Below are 12719 nucleotides of genomic sequence, written 5' to 3' on the forward strand. Positions count from 1 at the left end.
CCCCTTCCCCTTTTCTTCCTAGAAAACAAAAACACCAGCGTAGTGGTTCCTTCTGAAGGGTACTGAGGGGTTTGCCTGGAGAAAAGGCACATGAGTGCCTAAAAGGGTGCTAGCCTTGTTTTACTTCTTGACCTGGGTGGTGGTTAAACGGGTGTTGCCTTTAGAATAATGTGCCAATTTTCTTGTTGTTTTGTGCATTTCTATTATATATACTGTATTTCACAACCAAGTTTTAAAAAGATTTTTAAAAGACACATTCAGTAAATAAAACTGAAAGGAGTTACTCAACATTCCTATTACAGATATTTGGTTGTCTCTCCACATGGACTACTAAGATAATAGAATTCAGCTGCACAGTGGGTCTATGTAAATATCCATTTGTGTACTGACACAGAGGACTCATGCCCTGGAGCCTCTGTGATGTTTAATTGAAAGGCATTTGATCAGAGGTTGCCAGGATCCATTAGACACTAAATATATCATCAACCTAATTACATATGACTTACTAGTTCAGTGCTGATTATATCCAAAATCATCAGAGTCTTAAAAATAGTCATGCTTGTTTGTCCCAACAATGTTTTCAACCATGGTTTCTATGGTTCCAACCACATATGGAGAAATAATATATGTCCTCACGGGGAGAAGAGTGATTTCTGAGTTTTAAAAAGGCAAAGGTGTCATTTTGCCACTTTGAGAATATCCCTTGATCTAGTTTGATCTATGTATGTTCCACCTAGAGACTAAATTAAAACTCTAACCAAAATATTAAAGGATGGAAATATAGTCAATGACTGTGGTTTATCATTCCATTATTAGAATTGACTAGCAGTATTTTGACACCTAGATAAGACTGCTTTAGTGTGTCTATGTGTATTGTATTATTTAAGTTATGTAATATTAGAAACTTAAAAACAATTTGGTATCAGAGTTGGTGACTGAGGTTGAGTTTGGTATTCAGTTGTTTCCATGCAACTGAATTGTTAAAATGCTTACAATTTCCTGTGATTTATTTTCTGAAGCAAGAAAAGGGACCTAACATTAATATGCTTCTTTTAGATTAATTAGATTTACTTTAATGAAATATACAAACAAGAAAGTATAATATATATTTATAGTTTAAAGAATAATAATAAAACAAACACCCTTTTACCCACCACACAGCATAAGAAATAGAACATAACTGAAATCTTCATTTCCCTTCCCCCCCATAAGAGGCAAATGCCACCCTGAATTTTGTGAATATCATTCTATGCTTTTCTTTGCAGCTTTATGCGTATTGTTTGGTTTACCTGTTTTTAAGCTTTATATAAATGAAATCATGTGGCAGTATTCTTCAATAACTTTTCTTCATTCATTATTGTACTTTTGAGATTTATCATGTCAATAAATACATCTACTTCATTCTTTTTAAATGCCATATATTCAATATGCCATGACAGCAGTCAGACCATGTGTATCATATAGTTTCAGGGCACTGCCAATGTTTCTTCAACAATTGCCATTTCCATATACACCAGCCTTTCACTGGCCCATGCCTCAATTTTTTGCCTGTAGGCTTTCTCTGGCCATCAGTGACTACTCAGTCTGAACACACAACAGGCTGAAAATACCAAAGAATTAATGTTCCTCGGGAGCAGTTCTCAACCAATAACTGGGATAAACCAGAAGTGTTGTAAACTGTCCCCCAGAGTTCCCCAGCAGGCTCAAACTCCAAATGCCCACAGTGATAATGTGATAACACACCTTTATTGGTTTTCTTCCCTTCTGTTTAACTTCCCCATTATCTGCTGGTGTTTCTTGGGAACATATCTCAAACAAAACCCTCTCCATTCATTGCCTCAGGTCTGTCTTTGGAAGGACACAAACTAAAACAGCAGGAAAATTAAACTTAAGAACCTCTAAATACCTGATTCTGCTATGCCTCCAAGATAATGCAGCCATGCTCCAGATTTCTTCAGGGATGTCTGGGAGTTAAGCTCCTCTTGAAATCCAAAATAGGAAACAGATATAAAAGTCCTCAGCCTGTTCTGCCCTCACTTAATTAGCACATGTAAAATTGAAACACATCTTTCCTGAATCTCTTCCTTTTTTCTCTCTCTCCTCTCCCCTTCCCCTTTTCTTCCTAGAAAATAGACAAGCTTTCTTTAACTTTCCCTACATCCTATCTTCCTTCCCTGTTGGAAAGCAAGCTTTCTGAGTTCACTACCATTGACTGAAGGGACATCCTTTCTATACTACAGGAGAACTTTATGTTCTAGGTCATCCAGGCTCAGCCTAGAAAGATTAAGGAATGTATAAAAATCTCTCTCAAAACTTGTATACATTTATTTAATTTCAGAAAGTACCACTTGTCTTTATCTTTAATTCTTTCTGAAACATCCATTTCCCTGGTAGAAGTTAGACAGTAAAGAAAAAATACATAGGAGGAAAAAAGAAAAGGCAAATAAAGAACACAAAATTTCAGGATCTCTTCTTAGAAAAACAGGCCAATTTCAAACAAACAGTTCTCCCAAGACTCAAAGAAACCAAAGGCAAGTTGGCTTTCCTTAAAAAAAAAAAAAAAAAATCCTGAAAGAATAACAAGAGATAGATCAAAAGAGAGCTGAAACAAGAACAGGAAATAAAAAGTGAGTCTGTGGAGCTCAGAGATGAATAGAAACATAAAATGAAATTATTACAGAGGTGAAATTCTCATTAGAGTCAACAAATGGTAAGACATAGATATGGAAAAAATACAGTCTAGGACAAAAAGAATAGCCTTGAGTAAATAACATAAAATGAATCTGAAAAGAACAGAGATAAAATAAGAAAGGAGGTGGTATGGATATTAAACAAATAATCATTGTCATGGAAGAAAATAATATATGGAATGGGAAAAATTCAAATATATAATTGAATATAATTTTCTTAAAACAAAATCTCAAATCTATAGATTACGAAGACATAGCCAGTATCTTGAAAATTTTGATGAAGGTTAATTACTAAGATATCTTAAAAATGGATTCAGAGCAGCAGGTTGTAAGAAGTTACACAGTACAAAATAAGAAGCACATGAACCAAGTCTACCAAAATGAGAAATAATAGGAGGAAATGAACTGAAGAGGTATTTAAGATCCTGGCATTTAGTAAGCCTACCATGGTGTGGTTGTTAAGAGGCCAGCGCTGTAAACTGCCTAGATTTGGATCCCACCTGCCCTTTATTACCTGTGTGACTAAGGTAAGTTATTTTGCCTCTCAATGTCTCAATTTTCTTAATTTTAAAATGGAGATTATATTAGCCACTCACATAACACAGTGACTGTGAAGATTGAGAAAATACATTTAGTCTTCTTTAAAAAATGCTTGCCGGCCGGGCACGGTGGCTCACGCCTGTAATCCCAGCACTTTAGGAGGCCGAGGTGGGGGGATCACGAGGTCAGGAGATCGAGACCATCCTGGCTAACACGGTGAAACTCCGTCTCTACTAAAAATACGAAAAATGAGCCGGGTGAGGTGGCGGGCGCCTGTAGTCCCAGCTGCTCGGGAGGCTGAGGCAGGAGAATGGCGTGAACCCGGGAGGTGGAGCTTGCAGTGAGCCGAGATTGTGCCACTGCACTCCAGCCTGGGCGACAGACCGAGACTCTGTCTCAAAAATAAAAAATAAAAAAATAAAAAAATAAATGCCTTGCCATATTCAGCACTATTAATTATTATTAAGTTCAACAGAGCTTGGTGATTCTCTGAAGGTAAGAGAGTAAAAGACAGGGAAGACAGGAGATGATTCCTAGGTTTCAGGATGTGAAAATCATAATGCTATGCCCTATAGAGAGAATACAGAACAAGGGGAATACAGAAGAAATGATTTTTTTTTTTTTATTCTCAGTCAATATAGTCCCCATCCAAATCTCATCTTGAACTGTAGTTCCCATAATTCCCATGTGTATTGGGAGGGGACCACGTGGGAAAAACTGAATCATGGGAATTCTATCTCATGATAGTGAATTAGTTCTCATGAGATCTAGTGGTTTCATATGGGGCTCTCCACCATCGCTCTGCACTTCTTGCTGCCACCATGTGAAAAAGGATGTGTTTGCTTCCCCTTCTGCCATGATTGTAAGTTTCCTTAGGCCTCCCAGCCATGCTGAACTGTGAGTCAATTAAACCTCTTTCCATTATAAATTATCCAGTCTTGGGTATGTCTTTATTAGCAGTGTGAGAATGGACTAAATACATCAATTATAATGGATTCATTTTGAACATGTTAAGATTATCTTTGAGAAGATAGGTAGAGAGGTCCTGTGGGCACCTAGAGCTCACCTAGGACTGAAGGCAGGTGTACATGGCTTTAATGTGAGTGCAGAAGCCATGAATGTGGGTAAGATCTCCTTTGTGATGTACACAATCAAAGAAGAAAAAGGGTGAGAACTGAACCCGTGGAACATTCCCATTTATCAGCTGGCAGAAGACTAAGGCCTGTGACAAAGGACCAATGGAAAAATAAAGGAGAGGATAAATGATGAATCAAAGGCACAAGGACAGGCTGGGCACAGTGGCTAGTGCCTGTAATCTCAGCACTTTGGGAGGCCAAGGTGGGTGGATCACTTGAGCTCAGGAGTTCAAGACCAGCTTGGGCAACATAGGAAGACTCCGTGGTGGCGGGGGGCGGGGAATATATATATATATATAACAAGTACATTGGAGAGGCTGTGTTCAGGAGCACAGATGAATGGGCTGGACTTTACCAAGAGAAGCACATTTTTTCCACTGAGAAAGAAAACCATAAGGGTGTGTGTGGAAGCAGGTAAGTGTGTAGACTGTAGTTGGTAAAGCTGAAAACTCTCCTACGGAAAGATTCTCCCCAAGGCCTGAAAGCTTAAGGGAATGAATAACTCCGCCCTCCACAGGCCCAGCCCTCAGGCGCAAAGCCACGTGCCCTAGCAGTGTGCATCAGGGAGATAGCAGAAGCAGAAAGAGCGTTAGCCAGAAGACATGTACCCTGTGAAGACCCAGAGAGAGGCCGTCCAGGTACCACCTAGCAGTTACATCAGACTGAGGCACTTCCTGTTTACAGGAGACTATAAAACCTCTACCCTATCCTCATTTGGTGCTGATGCCATTTTAGGCCTCAGCCCGCCTGCACCCAGGCCCTCATTAAAACAGCATGTTGCTCCACACCGCCTCCTGTTGTCTGTTGGCGCGCTCTCGGGGTTCGAACCGATACAAGAATCTTTCACCTACCTGGTGCTTTGGCCTCATCTATAAAGTAAAAGCAAAGCCATCTGTTGTTAAATATGGAAACTCTGTGCAGCAGTGAAGATTAGGAGTAGTTAATGATAGAAGGATGACCCCTCTCAAAACAAAAAAAAAGAAAAAAAAAGTTACATTGAGGGCCCAGCAGACATTGAATGAAAAATATGAACTCCAGTCAAAAACTTGTTTTTGCATTTTTTTCCAGCAGCTTTTCTACTGTCCAGAAACAAGGTAGAGAATCTGAGGTAAGATATGGCATGAAAAATGTTTGACATGGCTACTTTTGCCGTAAACAGAAAGTAGAAAATAATTAAATGTAGTTCCATTTCTAGCGTTACCTAAAGTGCAGTGTTGGTTTATAAGACAGAATACCTGGACCCTGCCTCATGTGTGCCTATTGTTTGCTGAACGGATTTTAATCCTATAATAAAATCTCTCACAACATGCCATGGAAAGTATTTCCTAGAATTCTTAAAAACTAATGAGAAGGAAGTTTGAACATGCTGATTAACATGGAAGCTAGCTACTGGAAAAGAAAAGCAAAATTGAAAGATATTGTTTTAATATCCTTTCAGCTACTCTAAGATTACATAACTGAATATAGAACAAGCTATATAAAGTACAAGGCTTAGTAAAAGAAACATCAAGCTAATACCTAAGTTTTCATACCTAGTACAAAAGTCTAAAATATTTTTTACCCCCGACCTGAATATGGCTTAAACTTTTCATACAATGTACTACTAGCTTAATAGTCATTTTAGAATTAATTATTGCAAGTAGTTCATGGAGATAAGTGCATTTTTATTCAACTTTAAGTAGTTTGTTTCATTGTTTTGAGTATAAATAAGCAATCTCATCAATGATCACTTCAAAGTTACTTTATTAAATATCTTAATCATTACTCACAAAGCATTAAAGGATTATTAGTAAAGCTCCCTAATAGATAGTATTATTTTCACGCTTTCCAAGGAGTCAGTTGTCAATATAAAAAATATGTTAATATAAGAATAGTAAGGAGCATTTTATAAATAAACTGCTAAAAGCAAATTTCATTACCTTACTTGCTGCCTAGTAAACTAAACTGGGTGCCTAAAATTCCCTTTATTTTTCAACTTCAATTATATATGCACAGTATTTTAATTACTTAGCCTCTATTGTTCTAAGTGCTTAGATTTTTCCACACCAAAATTCTCCAGTTTCCACTGTGTTATTTCCTGTTATAAGATTATTCAAAGTAGTTTTTTTCTTTATTGTTGTTTTTCAAAGGGAGGCAGACTGACCAGTCGTGTTTGGGGTTATTTCACAATGCCAGTTCCTTCCTGTATACAAATTCACACAGGCACCCGTATTCATACAAATGCTGGCCCTAGGTAAAAAAATAAGGTTGCCAAGCATTTGAAGTCTTCAGACCATTCTTTCTTTGCTCCTCCTTTGGGGATCACCACCTCCCCTTCAATTATTCTGCATCCTCCTTTTTCTCCTCTTCCTTACAAAGAGCCTGGAATCAGTCACAGCTCCTGACACTCCTGAGTTACATGGCCTACTTCTGAGGCACGCATAGACTTGGTAGCAAAGCAAAGGGAAAGGAAGCGACAGACCTGTCTCAGCTGCCAGCTGCAATCTTTCTCGCACACCAGTGCCTCTCCTTCTTACAAGTTACATCCTGTCGGTAGACGGACTGGCCCAACAACAAGGTTGTATCTATTGAGGTTAAACTTGCCCCAAACAGTGTTTGTTGGAGCAGAGAGGCAGAAAGGGTACAAAATAGGAAGGTGAGTTCTCGAAAGAGTTAAAATCCAGTCTTAAATATTCCACATATGCTCAGTCAAGTAAATCCTTATGAATTTTTTACTGATATTTTGTCCTGGAAGACAGTGATATTAACATATTCTAGAAAAGAAAAACCTTGATTCAGTAACAACCTCACTAAGTGAGAGATACGTGATTAAACGATGACAAAATATATTTTGAGGTTATCTCAAAGTTTAATGAAGTTCTAAATATATAGAATGATTGAACATACACTTTTAAGAAAACACGCAATAGGAGACTAGATAGAGCTGAAAAAGACGCATCCATAGATTTTAGATTGTTCATTTCTTATATATTTGATTTTATGTATAAGAGTGTTTGTTATCCTGATTCAGAATGAAATGACTTTGAATTGTATTTGTGGAATCACTTTTTTTTCTAGCCTGAGGAATAATTTATTGTGGAAAAGTTGAAAAGTTGCTCTAATTCACTAATATTTCAAAGCATCATTTATTTTCTCAGGGAAAGAACCAGAAAAATTGGATCCAAACTTAAAATATCAATACTTATAGTTTAGCATTTAAAAATGAATAACTACGTGGAGTTACCAGTGATACTTTTAAAATTTATATTTTTGCTATGTGTACTGTTTCAACAAAGTCATGAGTATACCAAAGTGAGCTAATAGTCCTCATTCCAAAATGTTGCCCCAAAATAATTTCTGAACCACATGACAGATGTTTGATACAGATGACTAAATTTCTTGTCATGTTTATTGTTAATAGTAAAACCAACAGAGTGCTAGACTTCAGACACTAATATCTTCAAAATATGGACTTACATGAAACTAGACAGCGATATCATCTTAAAGTACTTTTTTGTCTTAAACAAACAAATCAAAAAAAGCAAAGATCAGAGTTGAAAGGAAGAAAAATACATTGAGTGACACCATATGGCAGCCAGACACTGGGATAGATGCTTCATATACCTTAGGTCATTTAACGTTATAGTTAAGTAGAAAATGTTTTAAAGTTGTGGAGGTATTTAACTAGTTTTTCATTTTCTAAGCCAGCACAAATTTTGACTCACCTGTTCATAATGCAGAGATTATTTGTTTTGCCCTACGTTTCTGTTGCACAACATTTTCTCTCTTTTAAAAGATATTTATTGAATCATCATCTGCCTCAGGCTTGATATGGCATAGCCTCTGAAAGACTGTTTAAGTACTTCATCTCACCTTTCAAAATATTTTCAGTGCAGGCCATTCAGTGTTCCAGGTATCTAATGAGTCATTTTCATCTTCCCAGTCTACCAAGCAGGATCTCAAAGCCTCCTTTATCTTTCTGGGTGTATACAGAGTCATTAAGCTCAAATATGTCCTTTGTCAACAGACTTGAGGGTTGGGTTTAGTTATTAACTTGGTGAGTCTCCACCCAGCTAACTATTCTAGGAAATCATTTGGTGAGTCAGGCATTCTTATATTCACATTGCAGCAGCCAGTCATCTGTCCTAAGTGCTGCCGCCAAAGACTGAATGTCCTGGAAAGTTTGTTATCACATCTCCATTATGACAAAAGCATTGTGCCGAACAGATGAAAAAATGCATTGTCAATGGAATATTTTATGTTTGTTTGTTTTCCTTTAAGCAATATTGCCTTGTTATAAAAGATCAATAAATATTTGTTCATTTCAATTCTGATGAGTCTGTGAGCTGTTACCATCAAGCACAGAGCAGCATCCTACTTTGGGATTGAGAAAGTGGGAAATCTAAGGTGAAAGTCTACAGTGATTAAACAAAACTGAAAACTGAGACACTCCTCTTCCATCTGGTAGAGAAACTGACCACATGCCCTTCTCTCCACTAAGAGGAAAGACCAGACTCACTGGTTCACTGGTATGTTTTCCTTATAGTAGACTGTGGTATGACAATGCCAAGTGATAAAACTTCTATGACACCCCTCTCTCCAGTTGATCCAAAGAACTTGGAGGGGAGGAAGAAGGGGGAAGATGTGAGGAGACACAGCAAGTTAGGCACCTCTGTTTTTTCACAGGAGCAAAAATAATAGGTTCTTATCTAGTTGGAAGGTGAGGATACTACTAATTCATAAAACAACATGAACAGAGTTAATTTTCTAAATGTCAAGACGTAAAGAAAATTTAACCTTCTTTAGGAAAAAAAATTCTTTCTAAAAGAAAGAAAGAAATTTGTATTGAATTATTACTATCTAATAGGTGCTAAACCAAGCACCTTACATGTTTTTGCTCACAACAACTCCATAATGTTGCTGTTATTTCACCATTTTACTGATGTATTAGTCCGTTTTCATGCTGCTGATAAAGACATACCCAAGAGGGGGTAATTTATACAGGAAAAAGGGGTTAGTGGACTTACAGTTCCATCATGGCAGAAGGCAAGGAGGAGCAAGTCACATCTTACATGGATGGCAGCAGGCAAAAAGAAAGAGCCGGCCAGGAACAGTGGCTCACACCTGTAATCCCAGCATTTTGGGAGGCTGAGGCAGGTGGATCACGAGGTCAGTAGTTTGAGACCAGCCTGACCAACATGGTGAAACCCTGTCTCTACTAAAAATACAAAAATTAGCCAGGCGTGGTGACAGGCTCCTGTAATCCCAGCTACTCAGGAGGCTGAGGTAGGAGAATTGCTGGAATCTGGGAGGCGGAGGTTGCAGTGAGCCGAGATCACACCATTGCACTCCAGCCTGGGTGACAGAGTGAGACACCATCTCAAAAAAAAAAAAAGAGAGAGAGAGCTTGTGCAGGGAAACACCTGTTTTTAAAACCATCAGATCTCATGAAACTTATTCATACGAGAACAGCACGGGAAAGACCCATCCCCGTGATTCATTTACCTCCCACTGGGTCCCTCCCATGAAATGTGGAAATAGTGGGAGTTACTATTCAAGATGAGATTTGGGTGGAGACACAGCCAAATCATATCAACAAATAAAGAAATTTAGGACAGTAACTTTCCCAGAATCACACAGTTGAGCCAAAATTTAGATGAGTTCATTGCATTTGTTTTTAAGCACCAGACTATTAAATTAGGTTTTGTTATTTTTGAAGAGCCAGAACTAATGGCAAGTATGTTGTATTGCCCATATAGTAAGGAATTAAAAGAAAACTAATGTGACTAGCATGTAGCCTTACAATTAGTTTGTGTTTTATATGTATAATACATATTTATAATATATACAATAACTTGTTTTGATATTAAATTTTACTTTTAAAAAAAATCACACGATGAAACTTTCAAAGTAATCATTCCAAGACAATGAGAAATAACTGTATTAAAACATAGCTAAAATTCATAACATAGGCAGCATCAAGACTCAGTTCCTAAAGCAGATCCTACTGAAAGTTATAAAGTTAAAAAAAAAAAAGACAGTGTTCACATTTGACAAAGATGGGTTGTGGTGGCTCAAGTGTTCATTATTCCTATCTTTTCACATATGTTTAGAATATTTTACATAGAAATATATTTATAAAAACACGGATCATTACCACTGCAGAACTTCGGGCCATTATCCTTACCTTGATTATACCCTAGGGAACCTTATTTTCCAACTTTGTACCTGAGCTCATAGGGAAAACCAGAAATAATAAAAAGAATATATGCTAGGTAGAAGCCTATCTAAACACATAATCTTTTTCTGGGAAAATATAAAAGGACTACAGAGCAAGATGGCTTTTAACTGTTAACGAATTCTTCTAAAATACTATGTGATATAACTAAAAAGAAAAAACTTCCAAATTGATTTGATCAGGTTTACAAATCTGATACCAACAGTTGACAAATGCAAAACAAAATAAAACAAAAAAAAACAAGGGAGACTACTTGAGGAAGAAGAGAAAGAAGTAAAAAGAAAGGAAAGGAAATTAAACAAAATAGCATTTATGGCTATAGATGAAGAAATGTTAAATACAATCTGCCAAATCAAATTCAAAAATATATTCAGGCTGGGAGTGGTGGCTCATGCCTATAATCCTGGCACATTGGGAGGCCAAGGCAGACAGATCTTTGAGTCCAGAAGTCCAAGACCAACCCAGGCAATAGGGTGAAACCCCATCTCTACAAAAAACACAAAAATTAGCCAGGCATGGTGGCACATGCCTGTAGTCCCTGCTACTTGGGAGGCTGAGGCAGGAGGATCAGTTTGAGCCCAGGATGCAATTAGCCAAGATCGCACTATTGCACTCCAGCCTGGGTGACAGAGCAAGACCCTGTCTCAAAACAAAAAACAAACAAACAAACAAAATACATATTAAAAGAAAAATCTGTTCCCACCGAGGAAATTTTACTCTCATGAAATTAAAGGATAGTTTAATCTAGAACACTAGACATAACCACATGGCATTTATACATGAAATGAGAAAATAAAAATAGATATCAAAAGGTACCTAATAAATTTAATGCCAATTCCTCATTTTTAAAACACCCAAAATATACTAGTAGTAGATGGATATCTCCCAAACATAATGAAGAATATTATTTATTGTATTAGTCAAGGGAACACTAGCTGCTGTAATTTATAAATTCTGTGCTTTAGTAAAATATGTTGATTTCTTATTCCTCTGTTATTCAACTAGTGGCAGTGTCAAGGAGGTGAGGAGAGCACAATTTCAGAGTGCAATGTGTGAGGTACTGTCTACAAGATCAAGATACTCAGGATAATGGAGCCTCTACCATCTTCAACACACAATTTCTCAGGCTGCCCTGAGAATTAGCATCTAACCAGCAAATAGGGAACAAAAGGAGAACATACATGGGACATTTTTAATACAGATTAGGTCAGGAAGTGGCACTCATTACTTCCACTAACATCCCACTAATTAGAACTTCACATATTGTTGCTTCTAACTGCAAAGGCAGCTGGGAAATGTAGTCTCTCTGTGTACCAGATGAAAAACTGGGTTTGGTGAACAGTTAGCCAGTCTCTGCTGAACCTATTCTACTGGTTATCAAATAGTCTTTTTTATTCTTCTTCCTACACAGAGCTAACTTCTTTCTCAAAAGAGACAATTCAAAATCCCAGCCAGTCCCTATGACCAGTTCAAAATACAGGATCTCCAAGTGCTAATGACGTAGACTTCTTTCTCTAACTGATTAAAATGTAGCCTTATAGTTCAGCAACATTATCAATTAAAATGATAAATTATCTGCCCATTTCCCTCCCCTGCACATACACAGAGAGAGAGAGAGAGAGAGAGAGAGAGAGAGAGAGAAAGAGAGCGAGAGAGAGAGAGAGAGAGGAATGTAGCAGTTATTACCTTTTAATTTACTATATAACCATCTCCTTTGTTTGGTGTCACCCTCCATTAGAACTTACACTCCATGATAGCAGATTTTTGCCTCCCCACCATTCCACTGCTGTATGCTCTCAGTATCTACAAGTAAATAATTGTTAAATATTTATTTACATTGCCCAAAGTAAGCATGTGTTATTTTTACAGTAAAATTAATTTTGAACAGAAATGCAAATATCTTGGGAAGTGGTTAAGCATCATTCACACCTTGGTTTCAATTTCCCAAATCTCACTGTTAGAACTGAATCACCACTCTTGGAGCTGGGGTTTGTATAGGCAGGGAAAGAAAGTAGGATGGTGGAATGTAGGATTATAGAGAACTGAAACAGCATGAAGACACTGGTCCGCAAGAGACCAAAAAAGGGGAGTCAAGAGGTGAAAGACAGGATCAGAACGAAAGGTGAGAGAGCAACA

General features: G+C 37.4%; 1 long non-coding RNA gene across 1 annotated transcript; it reads left to right on the forward strand.

Moving 5' to 3' along the window:
- The first annotated feature begins 4497 nt into the window (after window positions 1-4497).
- Window positions 4498-8673, forward strand: LOC104668788. Its single transcript, XR_748889.2, has 4 exons — window positions 4498-4568; window positions 4884-5242; window positions 5435-5474; window positions 8475-8673. It is a non-coding gene; the product is annotated as an uncharacterized LOC104668788 (long non-coding RNA).
- Window positions 8674-12719: the final 4046 nt, after the last annotated feature.

This window comes from Rhinopithecus roxellana, chromosome 4 (assembly GCF_007565055.1).
Source record: "Rhinopithecus roxellana isolate Shanxi Qingling chromosome 4, ASM756505v1, whole genome shotgun sequence".
Classification (NCBI taxonomy): Eukaryota; Metazoa; Chordata; class Mammalia; order Primates; family Cercopithecidae; genus Rhinopithecus; species Rhinopithecus roxellana.